We start from the raw sequence: 22,761 nt of genomic DNA on the forward strand, positions 1-22,761 counted from the left end.
GAGGATCTATAGGAACAGAAAGCTGATTAGGGTTTGCCTGGAGCTAGGCATGGAAACAGGGGTTGACTAGAATAGCACAAGGGATCTTTTTGGGGTGTTGGAAATGTTCTAAAACTCAAGACTGTTTTATCAGGTCTTTTTTTTTAATTTTAATTTTGGAGATTACATTTTGTTCTTCCACATGTGCACATGTTTCACTCACCCTCCACCACTCAAGACTGTTTTATTTCTGGACGAAAGAGCCCCATCCTCACTCTGGATGAATTAGCATCACTGAAGCCTGGGGGTGCCTTGCTGCTAGGAATAAAGGCACAGGCTTTGAAGATGAGATGAAGGGGTAAAAAAAAAAAAAAAAAAAAAAAAAAAAAAAAAGGAGGAACCACCCATACTGGGGATGTGCATGTTTACTGAGTGTGCTGCCAGCAGGTCCAACTAACTGGATTCAACTCAGAATAACAGAAAAGAGAGAAACAGGCAGGAAAGAGAAAGAGTAGAAGGCAGAATATGGTGAGTGTCTTAACAAAAATACAAATACAGATCACAGAAAACTTTTTGAATGGGGACTATAAAGCATATCCCATTGTGAGGAGATCAAGACAAGCTTTATGAAGGAGGTGTCCTTTCAGAGTGAACAGCATTTCTGTCAATGTCCAGAGTGGCAGGAGGGCAGGGGCGGGAGGGTGGCGCCTGGTGTGGACATGCGCATCCTGAGACCCGCAGGCTCTAGCAGCAGGGCCTGGTCTTTGTTCATCCCAGTGAACAAAGGCTTGATTGTGAAATACTCTGGAGTGTGTTAGAGAACAAGCCACCCTGTGGCCCCGGATCATAGCTCAAGGCACAAACAAGGGAAGGAGATAGGCTGGAGTGAGATGACCCTGAATCAAGGCAATCCTTACCCAGAGAGGAGTGGCTGATGTGCTGGAGCAGAGAAGTGGAATGAACAAAGCCGTGGGCTGGGAAGGTAACTCTGGCCCTACAGAAGGTGCTCACTTACAAGGTCATCTGCCTGACAGTTTACAAACAACTCTTCAAAATAACCAACACACCCCATTTTGACAGGACACACTGATGAACCCCTAGGGCAAGGTGAATGCTGGTGGCTGGTGGGCTCTCCCTAGGACAACTGTGCACTTCCGCTCCCACCATTTGTGTTGTCAGCTGCTAAGAGTCAGGTGTTGGTCCCTATGCCTTTTTACACTAGTTATACTTATGACTTTATTTGCCTAACTTACTTTTAAAAATATATTTACTTACATATAAATTTTTTACATCATTGTTCATTATTGTACAATGTTTGATTTAACCAATGAAAACAGAGAGAGACAATGTTTCTTCAAAAGCTACTCTGAATGCTTTGAAAAGACTCAGTGAAGGTGAGCCCCTAAAACATGTCTGTAGCAACTATAAAAGAGCAGGGAAATATCTGTAAGCACGTGAAAAAATTCCGTGTGCAGTCACCTGAAGTACCTAAGTTCTTGCTACTATTTAAAGAAACTAAATTGGAAATCAAGCAAGATGTATGACAAGTGTGGAAAGGGGTTAAAGATCTCCAACCCACAGGCCCACTTCAAGAAAATGCCTTGGCCTATAACTGGAGAGCAGAGCATTAGTACAAACTAAGCTGTTTTAAAGTATAGATGTTTCATTTCAAGGTCCCCTAATAAAATCAACCTTGTCAATTCATTGACCCAGATGGGTCCCAGTTGCACAGCATGAGTTTGGAACAAGTACCAACAACTCCAGCCAGAAAGCCAGCTATGTTGGTTGGGGCCAGGTGATCCCAGAGGAAATGGAAAGTGTACAGATGTGCTAACCAAGACAATTACATGTTGAAGGAAGGAAGGAAGCTAAGAAAAATAACATGTCTCTGGGTGACAGAGAAACAGTACTGCAATTAGGGTTAAGTCCAGATGTTGCAAGAAGCAACCAAGCAACTCTGCAGTAAGGAAGGACAGTTTAGTTTAGATGAATCCAATGATAATGAAAATGTAAAATACATGTGAACAGGGGCTTCTGTTGTTTTGTTAATCACATCATCCCTAGTGTAACTGGTGGCTGAAGCCTGGAGGGGGGTTGCTGGTGAGGATAGATAGCCCCAGAGAAAATGCTAAAAAGTATCACATTTTGGGGTGGAATGACTGATAAGAAATATAACCTGCAGAAGCAGCCCCAGATATTTTATTTTTATATTTAAATTTTTTTTTAAATTTTTATATATTTTTTACATCATTTTTCATTTTTGCACAATGTATGCATTTTCATCTTGGTTATAGTCCCCATACAATTCCCACGCCCCCCTTGTTCTGATCCTACTCCCTCCCCCCCTTCCGCTAGTGTGTCCCTGGTTTATAGTTGCTTGTCGATTTTGATTTTTACTTTACTATAATTAGTCTTTCCTGGTCCCTTATTTTCCTGGTTTTCTAAATTCCTGCTATGAGTGAGATCATTTGGTATTTTTCTTTTTCTTTCTGGTTTATTTCACTGAGCATGATCCCTTCCAGCTCCATCCATATTGCTGCAAATTGCATGAGTTTATCTTTTTTGATGGCTGAGTAATATTCCATTGTGTATATGGACCACATCTTCTTGATCCAGTCATCTATTTTTGGGCATTTGGGTTGTTTCCATAGTTTACCTATTGTAAATAGTGCTGCTATAAACATAGGGGTGCAGGTGCCCTTCTGAATTAATGTTTCTGTATCCTTTGGGTAAATACCTAGGCGTGGAATTGCTGGATCATATGGAAGCTCCATCTTCAGCAGGTTGAGGAATCACCACAAAGCTTTCCATAGTGGTTGGACCAGTTTGCACTCCCACCAGCAGTGCAAGAGAGTTCATTTTTCTGCACATCCTCACCAACATCTGTTGTTGCTAGTTTTTTTTAATATATGCCATTCTCATTGGTGTAAGATGGTATCACATTGTAGTTTTGATCTGCATTTCCCTGATTACAAGTGATGTTGAACATTTTTTCATATGCCTGTTGGCCATTTGCATTTCCTCTTTGGAGAAGTTTCTTTTTAGCTCTTTTGCCCATTTTTTGACTGGGTTATTTACTTTGTTTTTGTTGAGTCTCATCAGCTCTTTGTAGATTTTTGTGATCAGTCCCAGATTATTCAGTGTTTGGGATACAGTGTTTGAGGATGCAGCGTTTGGGATTCAGTGGTCCAGAGTTAGTGATTTGGCCCCCACCACACAGGTCTTTCCACTATTGCGGGCCTCTGATTAACAAGGACAAGCCTCCAGCAGCCAACCTCAGAGAGGAAAAGTTTGGAGGCTTTGCAATTAGCCAAGCAACTGAAACTGTTTCCGGTTTTGCTGCTGTTACAGCCTGTCAGAAGACCTGGAGCCAGGCACCTCACTGCGCTGTGAGTGTAGCCATTTGTCAGGTAGTTCAGCCACTGCAGCTGCTGTTTTGAGTGTTGCTTGTCTGGTGCTGTGCTGGGGCTTCTTGGCAGCTCCAGGAGCATCTCCTGTTGTGTCTTCTGTTAACTTCATGAGTTGGAACCCAGCCTATAGTGTCTGGCTGCTGCATGCTCCATGTCTGCAGTGGTGGGAAGATGCCATCTTAGCTGCTTTTGTTTAGGACTTGAAAATACTGGACACTGTTTTGGGTGAGGTAAATGGCCCTTTTTGGCTTCAGTAACTCTTTGTTTTTCCCTGGCTTGTTAAATAGAAAACGTTGTTATTCTCTGAGCCTGAGTTCTCTGAGTCTTGCAATTGTGCACATGGGTGAAAAACTCAGACAGTGACCAGTAAACTATTTGGGCAGTGTCTTTGACTTGTTTTAGTGCCCCTTGCTGCCCTGTTTCACTAGAACCTAGAAAGCTGCCTGTCACATAGCAGGTGATCTAAATATCTGTTGAAGGAATGAGTGGATGGACACCAAGCAGAAAAACCCAAAGATGCTTTCAGCAAACAATTGGAGAAGTGTTTCCAGAAAATGCAAGGGCCAAGTTAGGGCAGAGATGCAGGTTTGGGAGTTGTCAAGGACCTTGTCTATTTATCTTGTAAACTTAGGGTCTGGAATAGTGTCTTCCACGTGGATGGAGACAGAAGATAGCTAGGAAATATCTTTCACCTTAGTAGCAACCCCTTCTGCATTGGATGGAGCTTTAGTAAAACCCTTCTAATCCTCTAAAGACTTGTTCAGTGTAGAACTTCTCCACTAAAGACTTGTTCAGTGTAGAACAAATACCTCTCTGGAAATAACAGGGAATTCTTTATTTCCTGGGGCAACATACTTACCTCTGAATGTCTGTGGTGATTAGAACATTCTTCCATATATTAAGTCAAAATCTGGCCCTAATTTTACTGCTTGGAACCAAAAAGAAAAAGTTTAATTTTGACTGAAAAAGGAATTGGCTGATAAGGTGCAAGTGATGATAACTTTGGAAGAAAAAAAACATGTCATCTCAGGAAAGAAATACCAAGAGAGTCTGGGCAAGATGCCCCAGAGTCTGAGAAGGTAGATTTTTTTTTTAATTGCCAAAATTCCTAAGTGGAAGATTCTGCTAAGGATGATGGTTGAGGGGAAAATGACATTTTATAAAGAATAGCTACATTTCACGTTCTGTTCTTGGTTCCTGATATATGCCATTCCATTTCATTCGCACAACTTCCTATGATGGGTGTAATTAACTTCAGTTTACAGATAAGGAAGCAATTTCAGAGAGGCTAAGAGCTTGTCCAAAGTCACACGTGACGTTCCTCCAAGGGGGAGATTCTGGACTTCGAAGGAGTAATGGATACCAAATCAAGAAAAAAGGGAGGAGTTTCCTGAAGACAGCAATGCGGGCATACAGGCTGCTCTAGAAGTGCTCAGGCAAGTATGAGGGCATTAATAAAAACTGAAAAATAGAACACATGGTCTTGGATGAATCTGAGGTTAGCAAAAACATATTTTAAAAAATGGTATGGAGAGCTAATTCTGAAAAGCCAATGAGGTTTGTTGAAAACGTTAAGTGCAGAAGCCACCTGGATGCTCTTCAGCTTTGTGGGTATTTCTGTCTTCTCCCACAATGGACTTTACCCGGCAAAGTGCAGAACAAATCTTAATGAAATGAAAGTCCAAGAAAACCACCCAATGTGTCAACCCCACACACAGTTCCAAATGCAGTACCTTGCACATAGATTATTAAATAGATGCTGATTTAATTTATTGTAACTCTCTTGGCTTAATGTTCCAAAACTAATTCTCAGAGCACAAAACAATCACAACAAGCTGTCTTTTGGAATTGATCAGATAAGGACACATATTCTATCCAAACAGTATTAGGAAAATCTGAGCAAGATTTCAGTTGGGAGGAAGAAGTGAGGTATCAACAGAATATACTTCTCTATCTGTATTGTCACTTACTTAGGAAAGCTACTTTCCACTGTATTAAACTTATCTCTGAGCAAGGAAATCAATATGCAAACAGACAATTCAACAACAAATTCAGTAATCCAAACAAACATTGAGAGAGAGAGAATACAGCTTTGAAAATCTACTGCGTGTTGCCAGCCAGGAAAAGCAGCCAGAGAGAGCAGATTGGATCACGTTTTCCACTGAGTGACTTGAACATTTCAGAAGGTCACAGCCAAGTTCAAGGACTGTGACTTTAATACCATGAATATTCCATGAATCCAGTGGAAAGACTTCTAGTTTCTCTTCCACCCAACATGATGTTTACACAGAACCGAAAAAGTAGAACTTTTCTCTGGAACATAGAACTTGTTCTATGGTGGGTGCCAATATTTGTTCCTTTTCCTCTTCTTCCATAATGAAGCCTGGGCTACTGCTACCAGGGCTTGTCATTCTGGACACCAATGGGCTCAAAATAAGGAAGCATTATTCTTGATTTTTCTATTAGAAAAACTAATACATAAATGCCTTTGCTTAAAAGAAGTAGCTGACCCTATACAAGGCCTTTAGTCACTGTGTTCTAACATGGAGTACAGTTCCAGTGGAAAATGCCTGTCCTCCATCTCCTGTGCTAGAGTCATAAAGCACCTGAGTTTTTTCCAATGATCCCTGCATTTTTATTCATTGTACATAGTCTACATTTCAACTGAGATTCATTATTGATACTGTCTCCACCCCTAAACTTTATTGATGTAATATCACCCTAACACATAACCCAGTCACCCTAACACATAATCCAATCCTCACTCCTGGCACAGGTATCTCTTGGCTTAAGCACACTGAAATCTAACAATAGTGCTGTGTTTTTGATTAAATGCTATCCATACAGAATAAATGTTTTAAAAGTAAAAAAATGTCTTAAGAATAATAAAGAAGAAAACGCTAATCTACTAGCTGCTAGTGGGATTTTCCACATTATATTTATTTTGTGTAATTACTTTGTTGACTTGTAATATTGAGTCCCTTACTCCCTTCAGATTCCCAAAGGAAACTTTTTATTTTATTTTTTTTAAGTTTCAGTCCCAGGAAGAGTTGTGTGTTTCATTACTAACTGGGTTCTTTTCATCTTATCACTACAAGTTAGGTTTCCCTCTTTCCTCTTACTTCTAAGAAACCCAGAGCACATTGCTTCTACAGTCCATTACTTTTAGCTTTTAGTTTTCCCATGTTCCCCCATTTTCTCATTTGCTTTTATATTCTTGCATTTTTCTCTGCAAGACTTCTCAAATTCTTTCATACAAAAAAAGTATATATACATTTTTAATTCCATTTTTCACTTTTCCTTAACAAGTATTTCACAAATGCCCTCTCAACCATCCATGTTTTATAAAAGTAAATGAAGCTGCTTAATGTGTTGAATGTTTGCTGGTCCACTTTCTGCATGATAGCTCACAATGTAAAATCCCTGAGAGCAGGAACTCTCCGTGCTCACAAGACACTGGTAAGGATGGGGGGCTCCAGGCAGCACCCCCACACTCCCTTTTCAACTGACAGGGCCCTGGCTGCAAGAAGAACACCTGAAGCAGAACACACCAAAAGAAAAGGCTAAAAAAGAAAAATCACATGATCCTATCAATCAATGCAGAAAAAGCATTTGGCAGAATTCAACACTCATTCATGATAAAAAGAGGGAAATTCTTCAGAAAAATTAGAAAAGAATATAGGAGAAAATCTTCAAGATCTAGGTCTAGGTAAAGAGTTCTGAAACTTGATATCAAAAACACATTCCATAAAAGAAAAATTGATAAACCGAACTTCATCAAAACGGAAAACTTTTGCTCTATGAAAGACACTATGATGAAGATATAAAGACTAAATAGAGATGGGGAGAAAATGTTTGCAGACCACCTAACTTAACCAACAAAGAACTCATATCTAGGAAGCTTAAGGAAATCATAGAACTTAACAGAAAAAAAAAAAAAATCAAACAATTCATCAGAAAAGAAGTTACAAGCTCTGAGCAAACATTTCACTGAAAAGGATATACAGACAGCAAATTAGCAAGTGAAAGATGTCCAATATAATTAGTCATTAGGGAAATGCAAATTAAAATGATTAAGTTTTAATTAATTAACTTAATTTAAAATTAATTCAATTAAATAACACCATTTCGTGCTGGGGAGGATGTAGAGCAACTAGACAGTTCCTAAATCACAGGTGCGATTGTAAAATGGTACAACACTCTGGAAACAGTTTGGCAGTCTCTTTAAAAACTAAACATGAAACTATCATGTGACCAAGCAACTACACTCCAGGGCATTTTTCCTGGAGAAATGCACCACAAATTGTTCACACAAACCCCTGTACACAAATGTTTTTAACAGCTTTTCTCATAATAGCAAAGAAGTTGGAAGTAATCTGTATTCAATGGGTGGATAGTTAAAGTGTGGTACATCCATACCACTAAAATACTTTGGGGAAAAAAGGAAGAAACTTTTGATACACACAGCAACCTGGATTAACCTCCAGAGAATTAGAATGGAAAAAAAATAAAAAAACAATCCCCAAAGCTTATATACTAGATCATCCCCTTTATATAACATTCTTGAAATGGATAACAGATTAGTGGTTGCCAGGGGTTAAGGAGCGGGTGGGGAGGGAGGGAAGTGAGTGTGGCCACTGGAGGGCTGCTGGAGGGATCCTTGTGATGATGGAAATGTTCTAGAACCAGACTGTTCATGCCTAGTCCTGGTGTGATATTGGGCTATAGTGTCACAAGATGTGACCATTGGGGGAAACTGGACAAGTGGTAGAAGGGAATCTTTCTGTGGATCTACATGTGGATCTACAATTATTACAAAATAAAAAGTTTAATTTAAAAAATCTGAAATAGGGCCTTCCTGGTGGCACAAGGGGTTAAAACACAACCTATGAAGCTATCCGCAGCCACTGCAGCACGAGTTCAATACCCGGCCAGGGAGCTACCCACATGGCGCAGCTGCCTCTCCTGATTCTCCCGCTGCTCCCCTCAGCAGTGTATTTCAGTCAACCTGCCTGTTTTGTTCCCCACTCTGTCTCTGGTGAATCATCTCACCCCCATCCCACACCTCTGGCCTGTACCCCAGTTTGTGCATGCATAAATAAATAAATCTTTAAAAAAAATCTGAAATATATTTTCAATCTTTATATTGACTTTTCATTTTGATGAAAATGTATTTTAAAAGTATACACTTTGAATACCATAATATTTTGTTTTAATCTTTGAAAATGACACACTGTGAAGTGATAGAAATTAGAAAATATGAATGTGAAACTCAGGGACAAAAGCTGAGAAGAAAAGAAAAAGAATAAAATTGGCCACAAAAAATTCATCTGCCACTGATTCAAAAAAAAAAGGAAATTATTTCATCAAACCCACAACCTAAAATCGAAATCCATCCCAAATCCTGAAATTTCATATTCTCTACTAGAATATTCAATTACTGATCAGAACATTGTGAGTAAACAGTGGGGCCTCATTTGTATTCTCGCCCTAGGCCTTGCAAATGTCAGTGGTGTGCCTGCTTTCTACTTCCCACTCTCATTTCTTGGGTTGTGCCAGCATTCATGAGTGAAAAACTGCAGTTCTGAGTCCAGGATCAAACTTGAGGTTTTACATCAGAACACAAAAACACTTTCTCCACAATATTACTGTACATAGAATTTCTAGGAAAGTAGCTACCAGGCAAATCAAGGGAATACAGCCCTTGCTTTGCTCAAAAGTTTACCCTCAGCTGTCAGCGTTACAGAAAGTCACTGGTGTCACACTGGCCCTGACCCCACACCCCGAGTCTTGTGGTGTGTGGTATCCTCTAGGGGGACTCCACTGACACACAAGCATCAGTCAGCCTCTGGCACTGACACACTGGCTTTCCTTTTAGTTCTCTACATTATAGGTAAGGCATTATACTGATTTTTCCTAGTAATGTATATGGGCAGGTTATTGATGAATTTCATATCAAGATATTAAAGGGCACATTACAAAATATTCATCATAAAAAAGGGAAATGAGTTAGCTCTTCATCATGCACACTGACTCCCCCTTTTCCTTGACTGCATTGCACTCAGAAAGTGTGCCCAGGAAATAATCGCAACAGCTAACAACCACCTTACAGCTAATAGGGCAGTCAAGGAGGCCCAAGAGGGCGATAATACCACCTTTAGGCAATCACCAAACAGCAGTAGCAGCAACAATACAACAAAACAAAAAACACAGAAAATTTTTTTTAATCTTTTTTTTTTTAAGATTTGTTTATTTATACAAGCATCGGGTACAGTCAGAAGCGCGGGAGGGTGAGTGAATTCACCAGAGCCAGAGCGGGGAGCAGAGCAGGCAGAAGGACCGAAGGACACTGCTGAGGGGAGCAGCGGGCGGCAGGAGAGGCCTGCGCGCCATGTGGGACCCTCCTCCGGTGGCCGGGGAGCAGCCGGGGATCGAACCGGCACTGCAAAGGCTGCCGGGCAGCTTCTCAACCCAGCGCTCAACCGCTGCACCACCGGGGAGGCCCAACAAAGAAATTATTTAAATGGCGAAACTATACTTCAGGCCTTAGTGTTCTCCTCATGCTCACCCTGGCTTATTATTTATTTATTTATTTATTTATGTTTTATTTTTATATTCCCCATACAATTGCAACCCCCTTATTTTGACCCCAATCCCTCGTTTCCCCGCCCCCATCCCCCATAGCGTGTCTCTGGTTCATAGTTGTTTGTTGATTTTGATTTTTTCTTTCTTATAGCTATTCTTTTTCCTGGTCCCTTATTTAGGTTTTCTAGATTCCTGCTATGAGTGAGACCATCCGGTATTTTTCTTTTTCTTTCTGGCTTATTTCGCTGAGCATGATCCCTTCCAGCTCCATCCATGTTGCTGCAAATTGCATGTGTTTATCTTTTTTGAATGCTGAGTAATATTCCATGGTGTATATGTACCACATCTTCTTGATCCAGTCATCTATTTTTGGGCATTTGGGTTGTTTCCAAAGCTTAGCTATTGTAAATAGTGCTGCTATAAACATAGGGGAGCAGGTGCTCTTTGGAATTAATGTTTCTGTGTCCTTTGGGTAATCACCCTGGCTAATTTAAACGTTTTTTTTTTTCCTTCTTCCTTCAACTGGGCATACAAGTCATGGCCTGCTATCCTCACATTCTACAGTGGAGTCCCTTCTAATTTCCAATTCCGGACACAGCCACCTCTCTGTAAAGATGGTTGAACCTAGAAAAATCACTACATCTGTATGAAAAGTTTTGGCCATTCATAAAAGGGGAACCATCTGAGGAATCCAAATAAACATGGACCTATGAAACAAAGTGATAGGAATACAGGCAATCTTAAAAAATCTCCCATTTGCATCCTTATTAAAATTCAAGAAGGTATTCCAGCCAGGAAGCTAGGGCAGAACATCATGAAGAAGAAATACTCTGAGAACAGAGACACTTGACAAACCATTAAACACATAATATTTGAAGTAAAGGAACATGCAAAGCAAAGCATACTAGATGAAAAACTTACCAAAATCAGAGAACCAATGAAAGTCATCAAAAGAATCAAAGAGAATATGTGATTGGAAGACACCCCCAGGAGACCAAATGCATACATACTTGAATTTCCTGAAGGGGATTCGAAGGGAAAAAGAAAAGCAATAATCACATCCCTGGCTTGCCAAGCTCCTCTCCTGCAGCACCTGTGGGACTGACCCACCAATCCTCACACCTCTCAGTTTCCAGACACCCATTATCCTCTTCCTCCAGTCTCATGCCACAAGCCAACCTCCACCCTGTGCTTCTTTCTGCCATGGTTCCTAATCATTAAGTCTTGGCCCCAGTGTTTACTAAGCATGAACTGGGATGGTCTGTGTAATCTCTTTATGCCTCAGTCTTGTGATCTGTAAAACAGGAAGGATAATGATCCTATGACTTAACAGTTGTAAAGACTAAAGGAGGTAATAGTTACTAAGTACTTACAACAGTGGTTAGTAGATAGCTAAGTGCTTAAAACAGTGGATACATATTGTACAAAGAATGTTAGCCACTTGTAGTAGTAATTCTATTTCTAGATGAAGATCATGAGGAAGAAAATGAGGCTCCCTACTCCACAGGATACAGCATGACAAAAAAATAATTCTGGAGTCACACTGGGTTTGAATTTGAGAACAATGCCTAACCCACTTGAGCTTGTTTCTTCACATGGAAGATGGGTGATAAGAATATCTACCTTCTGGGTTAGAGGGAGCACCTTTCCACCCTGGAAAAGACATGCATTTTATTAATTTTTTAAGACTTATTTATTTCATGCATACAGGAACTGGGGTGTAGACCAGAGGTGCTGGGGGTGAAAGGATTCACCAGAGACAGAATGGGGAGCAGAACAGGCAAATCTACTGAATACACTGCTGAGGGGAGCAGCGGGCGACACAGAAGTCTGCTGTGCCATGTGGGTCAGCTCCCTGGCTGGCCGGGATCGAACTCAGTGCTGCAGTGGCTGGTGATAGCTTGATTGCGCTGTCTCTAACCCCTGAGCCACCAGGAGACCCAAGACATGCATTTTAGGTTGGAGTGTGAAGTACCGCCTGGGTACTTTGACTGGAGAGAGCACGGGCACACACGCCTTGAGAACATGGATAAGGATACATCTCGGAAGTAAGCCTCCTTCGATGTCACAACCACAGCTGTTTTGTCCTCTGAGGTGCCTGAGATTCTGCAGTATTAATGGAGAGCTTGGCCAAGGTGCAACTGGCATTGAACATTCACTTCAATTTACTTAACTTTAAGAAAACACTGATATCAGTTTAAAATATTGACATGCTTTTAAAATCTCACTTGTGCTATATACATAGAAGCACTGACCATAAATGAACATTCTTGAATAAAATGTGTGACTAGAGGAACTTCGTTCTGGTCAACTGCTGTCTCCAAAAGAGATCTGCATTCACGCCTCACCCCTGGGCACGCAGCAGATCTCATCTTACTTGCCCCATTGTTTATGTGTGCAGAAATCAACTCTACATCCACCTCAAAACCCACCAGCAGGATTCAGCAATCTCATTCCTAGGTTTTAGGCAGGAGAATAGAGAGCAGGGATTTGGATGGATATTTGCACATCCATGTTCATAGCAACATTATCAACAGTAGCCAAGAGATGGAGACAGTGCAAAGGCCCTCTGATGGATGAATAGATAAACAAAATGTGGCATATACATACAATGGGATATTCAGCCTGAACAAGGAAAGAAGTCCTACACACCGAACCCTGAGGGTGTTATGCTGAGTGAAAGAAGTCCAATGTAAAAGGACAAATACTGCAGGATTCCTTTTCTGTAAAGTACCTAGAACAGGCAAATCCATAGAGACAGAAAGAAAAAGGGTCGAGGTGGGTGAGGGGGAATTACTGTTCAATGGGGAGAGTTTCAGTTTGGGTAGATGAGGAGCTCTGGGGCTGGACAGTGGTGACGGCGGCGCCACAGCGTGGATGTGCTTCATGCCATTGAGCTGTACACTTAAAAATGCTTAAAATGGCAAACTTTATGTCAAGTATATTTTACCACAATGAAAAGATATCCATCAGGCAAGTTTAGAGTTGACTGACTCTATTACAGGGCAGCCCCGATATAAAACGAATTGCCTAACTGTGGATCCTCACCAGCACCCTTAAAAGGGACTTAATACTGCACTGCAGGCACACACAAAAGGTTAATAAAAGGTTTATTCACAAGGGAAGGGGAAATGAGGAAATGTACAACTCAGGGAGAAAAGTGGGAGACAAAGTTTTAAATGCGTCCTACCCGATCCGCTGATCTGGAATCCCAAATGGCTGGCGGTGAGCCAAGAGCCGGGAAGCCAAGAGGAAAGAGCCAGAGCCCAAGGCCCACATGTCTGGTTTTCATACCAAACCTGACTGCTTAACTCCTCCCTCAGGTCCCAGCAACCTTCCCTTTGGTGGTGAGGGGATTTGTTTTTCCCACTGTCTTTTTTTTTTTTTTTTTTAAGATTTATTTATTATTTATTTATACAAGCACGGGGTACAGTCAGAAGTGCGGGAGGGTGAGAGAATTCACCAGAGCCAGAGCGGGGAGCAGAGCAGGCAGAAGGACCGAAGTACACTGCTGAGGGAGCAGCGGGCGGCAGGAGAGGTCTGCGTGCCATGTGGGACCCTTGCCAGCAGCCAGGGATCGAAACCGGCGCTGCAGAGGCTGCTGGCAGCTTTGCAACCCAGCGTTCAACCGCTGCGCCACCGGGGAGGCCCCTTTCCCAATGTTTTGATGGCTTTGGTCTGGAGTGAGGGTGGAGTCCACAAAGCCTATATGGAATTAGCTCAGGACATCCTTTCCCCCTAACAACTCCACTGTCCAAATATATGCAAAATCTGACTATTGTTCCCAGCTCCATGACTACAGCCCATCCCAGGCCACCTCTTTCTGAGTATCCTCTGATGTCTTCCCATTTCATCTGTCCACTTTCAAGAAACAGCCAGAGCACTCCATTTAAAGTGAAGTCAGCCCATATTGCTCCTCTGCACAAAACTTTGCAAAGTTCCCCCAACAGAGTCAGAGTGAATATCCCAAGTCCCAGCGATGTCCTTCATGGCCGCACGCCCTCAGCCTTCCTGTCCTCCATCCTACTGCTCTCCTCCTAGCTCACTCAGAGGCCACACTGGCTTCTTAATTTTCCTGGGCATGTCACCTTGAGTCCCTCAGAGACTCTGCTTTAACACCTGTCTCCACTTGGAGCAGCCTCTCCCAGGCCTAGCGGATATCCTCACTTCTCCCACATCTTGTTCACACAGCTCCAATGCTGGCAGAAATCTTTCTTGATATGATGCATCTCTTTTGCCTACAACAGGGCTAGGAATATAGTAAACACTAAAAAAAAAAATCTGTTGAATAAATGAATAAAAGGATGGTTTCTAAATCAGGTGATTAAGCCATGGTCAGACCCAGGACACAAATGTGCGTCAGCGTTCTTGACAAGGCTGCCATCTAGTGGCCAAATTCTTTAAAAGCAGGAAGGGGCTGGGGAGACTCACAGTTTCTGTGATCTTGTTGATGAGCAATTAATGGGGTAGGCGGTGAGGACAGCTGTCTACACACAAGGCACCACCCTATCCTCTAAAATCTATACCTATTGGGTAAGATGAGACCTACGTAAAGGACATCTTCTAGGAAAAAAAAGAAGAAGACCCTACCAGGGCTGTAACTCAGATAATAATGTTAATAATATGTATGGAAAAAAATCAAATAGTGGATGGTGAGTGTAGAAACGGGGGTGGACATAGGAGACACAAAACCAAGCTCATTTGACCTTTCTTACAGCAAGCTTCCTGATCTGATCAAACACCAGGTGAGGTGACAGACGGAGAGTCCAGCACAGTTGTGGGCACAACGGCAGGTGTTCTGAGATTGTTGCCGCTGCTGTGTTTCTGTCATTGCTGAAACAAATTTTGGCCAAGCCCTATGGGACAGCAGAAGACCTGGCTGCCAGAACCTAGAAATAGTCTTGAAAAGACTTCCAGAAAGGTCATGTATCTCCCATTGAAGCAGTTCCCTTATCACCTGTCTTAGATGGTAAGTCAGCACTATGCAAATGTGAGCAACAGAGTGATTACTATCACCAAAAGACGGAACCTCTTCTCCTGGCTTTAAGTGGAAGCGATTCTCCCTAAAGACAGATCAATACCCAGAAAAGGGTACAATACAGACTGATTGCAGATTTGAGTATTATGAGTATAAAACTGAAATATTGTATTATGATTTTATGACAGAATGCTTTTCAAAATTAATACAATTGAGAGAAAACACACATAATACCAGGCCATATATTTAAAAAACTTGTTCCAAAGTCAAAAGTTCAAAAACTGAGACTTAAGGGCTATAAAATGAATTGTTTCCTAAGAGTCAATATGTAATTTATCATCACATCTTTTCTTTTAGAGGAAATCACTACATATTACCTTTGTGCTTTCCTTGTTTTAATCATATTCTTTTTCACTATAGAAAACTGCTTCAAGTAAGCATCCAAATGGGGATGCCATTTCTAACAACTAAATCACTTCCTTCTTTGTCTCAATGGCAGTGAGATTTAAAAACTTGTACCCATTATCAGCGCTTTTATTTTCTGTTTTTCACACATTTAAAATAAAGATAAAATGCTACCAACTGCTAGGAGCACTATTGCACAACTGCAGAGATAGCAGCACCCACAGCAGAAATGCTGGCAGGCAACTTCACCACACAGCCTACGGCTCCCGGGGTCAATTCATCAGCTGATGCTTGGGTCCAAATTCCCCATAAAAATGTCATCTTAGGAATATAGGAGAATGCTCAAAAGACACAGCTATTAAGTAGCTGATATAAAATGTTGAGAACTATCTACATTTAAAAATAAAAATTTCAGAGACAGAATGTAACTTTTTAGGACAAATACTAAATCAAAGGATATAATTTAATTATAATAAAGTAGGAGGAAAATTGCATTTGAATAACTATAGGAAGCAAAAATGCATCTTATGCTCTAATAATGCTTTCCAGTTAACAAGGTATGCACCATTTTGTTCTGACAGCAACTCTGTTTAGGATATAGGGATTTTCTTAATTTGACAAATAAGGAAGCCAGTACTCCATAGGGTGTGAAAATGTGTTTACATTAAGAACCAGTACTAGGGGGGCCTCCCTGGTGGCGCAGCGGTTGAGCGCTGGGTTGCGAAGCTGCCTGCAACCTCTGCGATGCCAGTTCGATCCCCGGCTGCTTCCCAGCCACCGGAGGAGGGTCCCACATGGCGCGCAGACCTCTCCTGCCGCCCGCTGCTCCCCTCAGCAGTGTACTTCGGTCCTTCTGCCTGCTCTGCTCCCCGCTCTGGCTCTGGTGAATTCTCTCACCCTCCCGCGCTTCTGACTGTACCCAGTGCTTGAATAAATAAATAAATAAATCTTTAAAAAAATAATAATTAAAAAAAAAAAAAAAGAACCAGTACTAGGGCCTCCCTGGCGGCGCAGGCGGTTTTGAGCGCAGCGCTGTGAAGCTGTCCGCAGCTTCTGCAGCACGGGTTCGATCCTGGCCAGCCAGCAAGAATCCCACATGGTGAAGCAGACCTCTCCTGTCTCGCCCACTGCTCCCCTCAGCAGTGTATTTCGTCAGTCTGCCTGTTCTGTTCCCCACTCTGTCTCCAGTGAATCCTCTCACCCTCCTGCACATCTGGCCTGTACCCTGGTTCTTGTATAAAAATAAATAAATCTTTAAAAAAAAAAAACCAGTACTAAAGCAATACTGAAGAAAGGTGGTATACATTGTGATTAGCAATTAAATAATTCACCAACAAATGGTTCAGAAACACCAGGGAAGACAACAACAACAAGAAGAAGGATTTGGTTAAGGAAAAAAATGGTTTAGGTTATGACTTGTATTTACCCAGCTTTCAATTTTTAAAAGCAATATATATGTGTTAAAAATTTTTCAACCACTTTCAATTCTGATAATATAACTATTCTTAATACTTCCAGAAAAAATTATGATCTCAAAATAAAATTAACATATACTTTTAATAATTAAAAGCCACAAGATCATCCTATATGTTATTTTCCTCACTTACTACCTTGATATTTCCCTATCAGTATATATAAATCTGCTGTTTCCATTTTCATGGTTACATACTACTCAATGAAACAAAAATCTCATTGCATAGCCAGCCCTGTGATGCCCTTGCTACACAGTTAGGTGTACCCAGTATTTTAGTGCTATGATAATGTAACAACTGAACATCTTGTTCAGTTATAGTCCCATCCTTTCACCAAATGTATCAGTAATTTTAGACGCCAAACAGTAGAAATCCTTGGTGAAAGATTATACATATTTCAAATTTAGATAGATACTACATTATCCTTGTATATCAATTACAGGTCATATGCAGCTCCTTACATCCTTAATAATACCAGAAATTATCAGTCATTTACATTTTTATGTGGGAAAATAGGAAATTGATTATTGTCTTGTTTTATATTTCCTTATACTTAAGACTTAGCATCTTTCTATTGGCTATCTGAACTACCTATTTCTTAGTGACTTATATAAAGTCTGTGAATAAAACCATTGTTACATGTATTGCAAATAACACTTTTTTTAACAAAGCAGTGTTTTATATTTATGTAATTTTTCATTATCTTATGGTTTCTGTGTCTGTGCCTACTTAGAAAGACTCTTATGAGGCCAAGACTAAAAATTCAGTTCCCTGACGTCTTTTCTCTGTGTACTTTCATTTTTTTACTATTTAAATCTTGAGTCCACTTGAATTTATTTTGATGAGAGGAATGAGATTGGGGTCCAGCTTTATTTTTTACTGTAGACCTAATAAGTAATTATTTCTGAGTGAATTATTCATCTTGATATAAAATGTTGCCTTTTCTTTATACTACTTTACAGACGGAGAGGCCAGCACAGTGGTGAGTACAGATGCAGGTGTTTCGAGTTTGTTGCAGCTGAAACAAGTCCTATGGGACAGCAGAAGACCTGGCTGCCATAACCTAGAAATAATCTGGTTGTGGTCTTTTTCCATTGTTTCCATGATCTGCCTATCTCTCCCCCACTTCCAAGATGCTTAAGGTTAGTTCTGTGAAAATTCTTTCTCAGAAATGTTCTGGTTATTGTAGAATATTTATAGTTCTAGACGAGGGCTTCTCAACAGCAGTATTAGTAGCAATTTATGTTGCATGATTCTGTGTTGCGGGAGCTGTGCATGGTAGCATGTTCACCAGTATCCCCAACTTTACCCACTAGATGTCAGTAGGACCCCCTTAGTTATGACACCAAAAATATCTGTAGACATTGTCAACTGTTGTCTGGCTTGTGGTGGAGGACAAAATTGTCCCAGTTTAAACAAGTATCATTTTATCAGTGTTTCCATCCCTACATTCCCAATGATATTTTAATTGGTATGGAAATGAATTCACAGAATAATTTAGACATCTTTACCACATATATAATATCTATTAAATTACCTATTACTATATTCAGTCTCTATCCAAGAGCCATGTATATACTTCTATTTATTTATATCTTCTTTTACATCTAACAGAATTGAAAAATGTTTGTATACAGGTTCTTGTATTATTATGTTTATTCCTAAGTATTTTATCTTCTTTCATTCCTTTGTAAATGGGATGATTTCTTATATTATTATTTTTTCTAACTAGTCACTTATGAAAAAAAATGATTGATATTTTATACTCTTGAACCAGCCATCCAGTGAACTCTTATTGTGTGCAATAGATTTTCAGAACATTTTTGAGTTTTTCCTAATGGTACAATTTTCAGAAAACTCTAAGATTTTTAATGTTAATACAATGTTACTATCTGCATAGAATGATTTTTCCCCTATTCCCAACATTTATACACTTTTATAGCTCTCTTGTCTTATTGCCTTGATTACTACTTGCAGAAAAATTTAGATGACTGTGGTGACAATAGAGAGCCTTGAATCATCCTCCAGGATTTCACCATTAAGCATAATGCCTGATACAAATATTTTAATTATTAAAAAAATATTCAGAGTTCCAGCAAGATGGGAAAAGAATAAAGATGGCCTTACGTCCTCCCAATATATACAACAAAATAGTGTAAAGATGAAAACAGCAGTCCCTGAAGGATGACTGAAGGGTCATTAATTTTGTAAGGAAAAGAAACACAGCAGAGAGGGCTGGAAAACTGCAATATAATTTTACTTGGAACCCTCCTGGCCAATGTGACCTAAGAGAGGGCAGTTGTGAAGCCTACTTTTGTTGATGATGGAAGGGCAAATGCCCACAGCAGGGACTTCAGAACTTGAGACTGCGTTGGAGAAGGGAACACACAATCAAGTGTAGAAAACAGATAGATTCAGGGGAGTAGAGATCCATAGTCAAATACTGGGGGAGGGGAACCAAATAGATCTAGGCAAAGACTGACACTACACTGTTAGAAATCAACCAAGGACTGGAATCAGGACTGGAGGGTGAGACATCATATACCTCTGCCAGTAGGGTGCTTGAGGCCATCTGAATAGTCCTACAGTGACGGCTTAGCCCTTATTTAAGGTGGGGACTGTCAGCTTGAGCCTGGAGGCCCCTGATATGGGCAGCTGGAGCTTAAGCCTGTGGGGAAGGCCTGGTTAGAGAAATGAAATGTGTCTGAGAAGGGTCTACTGTGGTCCTGCATATGTGAGCCTCCTATTACAACTGACTTATGTATTAGGGGAAATACCTGGCCCACCCTAGCCTGGGCCACTGCTGGGATAACATTCATCTAAGGTGTTGCTGCCTGTAATCTGACTTTAAAGCACCTAGGTGGCAGGAGGTGCACCTCAAGAAAATGCTCAGCAGGTGAAAGTCACTGGGAATAGTCCCTCTCCCACCCCCAAAAGAGGCTCTATCCTGATCTCAGACCCCTCCCAAACCACCACCACCCCACCCCAGAGGGGATCCAGAGAGGACTGCAAGAGAAGAAAACCTTTACAGACTGCACAAACAGACACAATAAACACATACCCCTTGTTCTCCCCTCACGGCCATCACAATTGGGACTATGGCCTGTCTGCAGTGAGAACCCACACTTCCCAGATCACTCTTCTATAGTTTCTAGTCGCAGAATCCACAAACTAGAGCTGGGCCTCAACTGAGAGGCCAGTCTTGGCCTGGGGAAGCTTTGACTGAGAAATTGGCCCAGGAAGTTGCAGAATCTCCCTGCAGCTCAGGCACCTGCAGTTTTAAGAAAATGTGAATTCCTGGTACTCTTCGGCAGTAGCCTCTTGGTTCCCTGCTGCCCCAGTTCCTACCTCTACTGGCATTAGAGTGCCAGTCATCCAAACAGGGGCGAGGCTTCAGTCTATAAAAGCCACAGACACTCCAGTATTCTTGACAAATAACCTAGAATTATATCCTGCAACCTATAATCTTAATATAAGGCAAACAGATCAAGTTAAGTAAAGAACATCATTTAGCTCAACCCATAAAAACTAAAACTGAAGAGACAGATTCCACAGATGAAGGAAAAAAAACATCTGGGAAAAGTCTAAATCCAGTAGAACTAGGTAACATACCTGAAGAGTAACTATGCTTACTGAAAGAAGAAAAACAATTGAAGCAGCTGATAAGATCAGCCAGTCTGAATACACAGTAGTGGAAAACACCCAACAGACTGGCAAAATAAACAAACAAACAAACAAAAAAAGAGTTAAAAAGAACAAAAATAGTTTAAGAACCTTATAAGACAATACCAAGAGAAATAATAGTTGCATCATGGGGTCTCAGAAGTAGAGGAGAGAAAGGGGTAGAAACTATTTGAAGAAGTAATAGGGCCTCCCTGGTGGCACAACGGGTTAAGATGCAACCTATGAAGCTGTCTTCAGCCATTGCAGCACAAGTTCAATCCCCGGCCAGGGAGCTACCCACATGGTGCAGCAGACCTCTCCTGTCTCGCCCGCTGCTCCCCTCAGCAGTGTTCTTCGGTTGATTTGTCTGTTCTGTTCCCCACTCTGTCTCTGGTGAATCCTCTCATCTCCCACATCTGTACTCTGACCTGTACCCCAGCTCTTGTATGCATTAATAAATAAATCTTATATATATAAAAAGAAGTAATAGCTAAGAATATCCCTATCTTGGGGAAGGATTCTGATCCAAGAAGCCCAAAGAGTAAACAGACACACCTGAGACCATATTATAGTTGATTAATCAAACTGTTAAAAACTAATGACAAGGGAAGAATACTAGAAATTTCCAGAGAAAAATGAATCACATATAAGGAAACCCTGTTAAGATTACCTCAATTTCTCAAGGAAACCTTGCATGCTATGGAGAGACATGATATATTTTAAAGTCCTGAAAGAAAGGATTTTCAACCAAGAATATTTTGCCATGCCAGACTATCATTCAAAATTGAAGGAGGGATAAAAGCTTTAAAATAGACAAAAACTGAAAGTATTCATCATTAAACTTTCTCTTATATGTTATGAGCAAAAATAATAAACAAATAATAATTTAAAAAATTATTTAAAAGCAGTACAAAATAGCAATAAAAAATGTTCCCTAAAACAAAACCTCAGGACCAGATAAAGAAGAGGTGTATATTTACACTATGGAATACTATTCAGCAATAAGAAAAAAATGCAGCCATTTATAGCAAAATGGAGGGAATTCAAAAGAATTATGTATAATAAAGCCAGTGAGAATGACAAAGAAAAATGCTGGACATTTACATAGTGGGTGACTGGACAAAGTAAAATAGTTTAAAATAAAAACCTAGTGAACATTAATAAATGCCTTGAGGGCTTTGAGGCTAAAGGGGGAGGGAGGGATGAAAGAACAAGGGTGTATAAGGAATGGTGATAGGGAAAAATAATTTTTAATTAAAGCCCTAATTATCTCAAATAATAAAACCTGAAGTTGAATACAGAAGAGCAATGAAAAAGTATCCACATATTACAGTCTACCAAGAGTATCTTTCTGATAAAAAATAAGACTGCTAATTTTCTCAAATGCATCCTCCATTTCTATATAGATTACCATACTATTTTTCTTTTTTGGTCTAGTCTATCACATTTAGAAAATTTCCTAATATTGAGCCATTCTTGAACGGCATATATCTACTTTATTGTGATGCACTATTGTCCTTTTAACTTCTTGTTGAATTCTATTTTTGAATTTTGGGGGGTATTTCTCATTGAGATATAATAATTGACAATTATATTTGTTTCAGGTGTACAACTACTATTAAGTCAATTATTTGCACATATTATGAAATGATCACACAATAAATCTACTTAAAAACCATCTCCATATAGAGTTAGAAATTTTTTTCTCATGTTGAGGACTTTTAAATCTAACCCTTTAGTAACTGTCAGATATGCAATACAGTATCATTACTATAGTCACCATGTTGTACATTATATCCCATGACATAGTATATGACTGGAAGTTTATACCCTCTGCCTATTCCCCACCACCCCACCTCTGGCAACCACCAATCTGTTTTCAGAGAACTTGATATTTTGTTTGTTTTTCAGATTCCACAAATATGTGAGATTACATCATATTTGTCTCTCTCCGTCTGATTCATTTCACTTATATTTGATCTCACATTTTTTGCATCAATATTTGAGGATAATTTCATCCTTTCATTTTTCAGAGGTGCTTTGTTAACTTTTGGAATCAATGTTAGGCTGCCTTGATAAAAATAAGTTGTACTTTCATATGCTATTTTTTTAAAGCTAAATGTGTATGTATTTATTATGACACCAGTCTTTAAAATAGTAAGACCATGATATAGAAACACATGGCCATTCCTATTATATCTAAAAAAAGACATACTCTTCACAGATTCAACTTTTTGAAAACTAAATAAATTAAGAATACCTTTGGCAA

At 40.2% G+C, this 22,761-nt stretch overlaps 1 protein-coding gene across 12 annotated transcripts in view; it reads right to left on the minus strand.

Moving 5' to 3' along the window:
• Positions 1-22,761, minus strand: part of SPECC1 (sperm antigen with calponin homology and coiled-coil domains 1) — a 228,951-nt gene that overhangs the window by 143,383 nt on the left and 62,807 nt on the right. The window lies entirely within an intron of this gene.

Source organism: Talpa occidentalis, unplaced genomic scaffold, assembly GCF_014898055.3.
Source record: "Talpa occidentalis isolate TD23 unplaced genomic scaffold, MPIMG_talOcc4v2.1 talOcc4.7, whole genome shotgun sequence".
Classification (NCBI taxonomy): domain Eukaryota; kingdom Metazoa; phylum Chordata; class Mammalia; order Eulipotyphla; family Talpidae; genus Talpa; species Talpa occidentalis.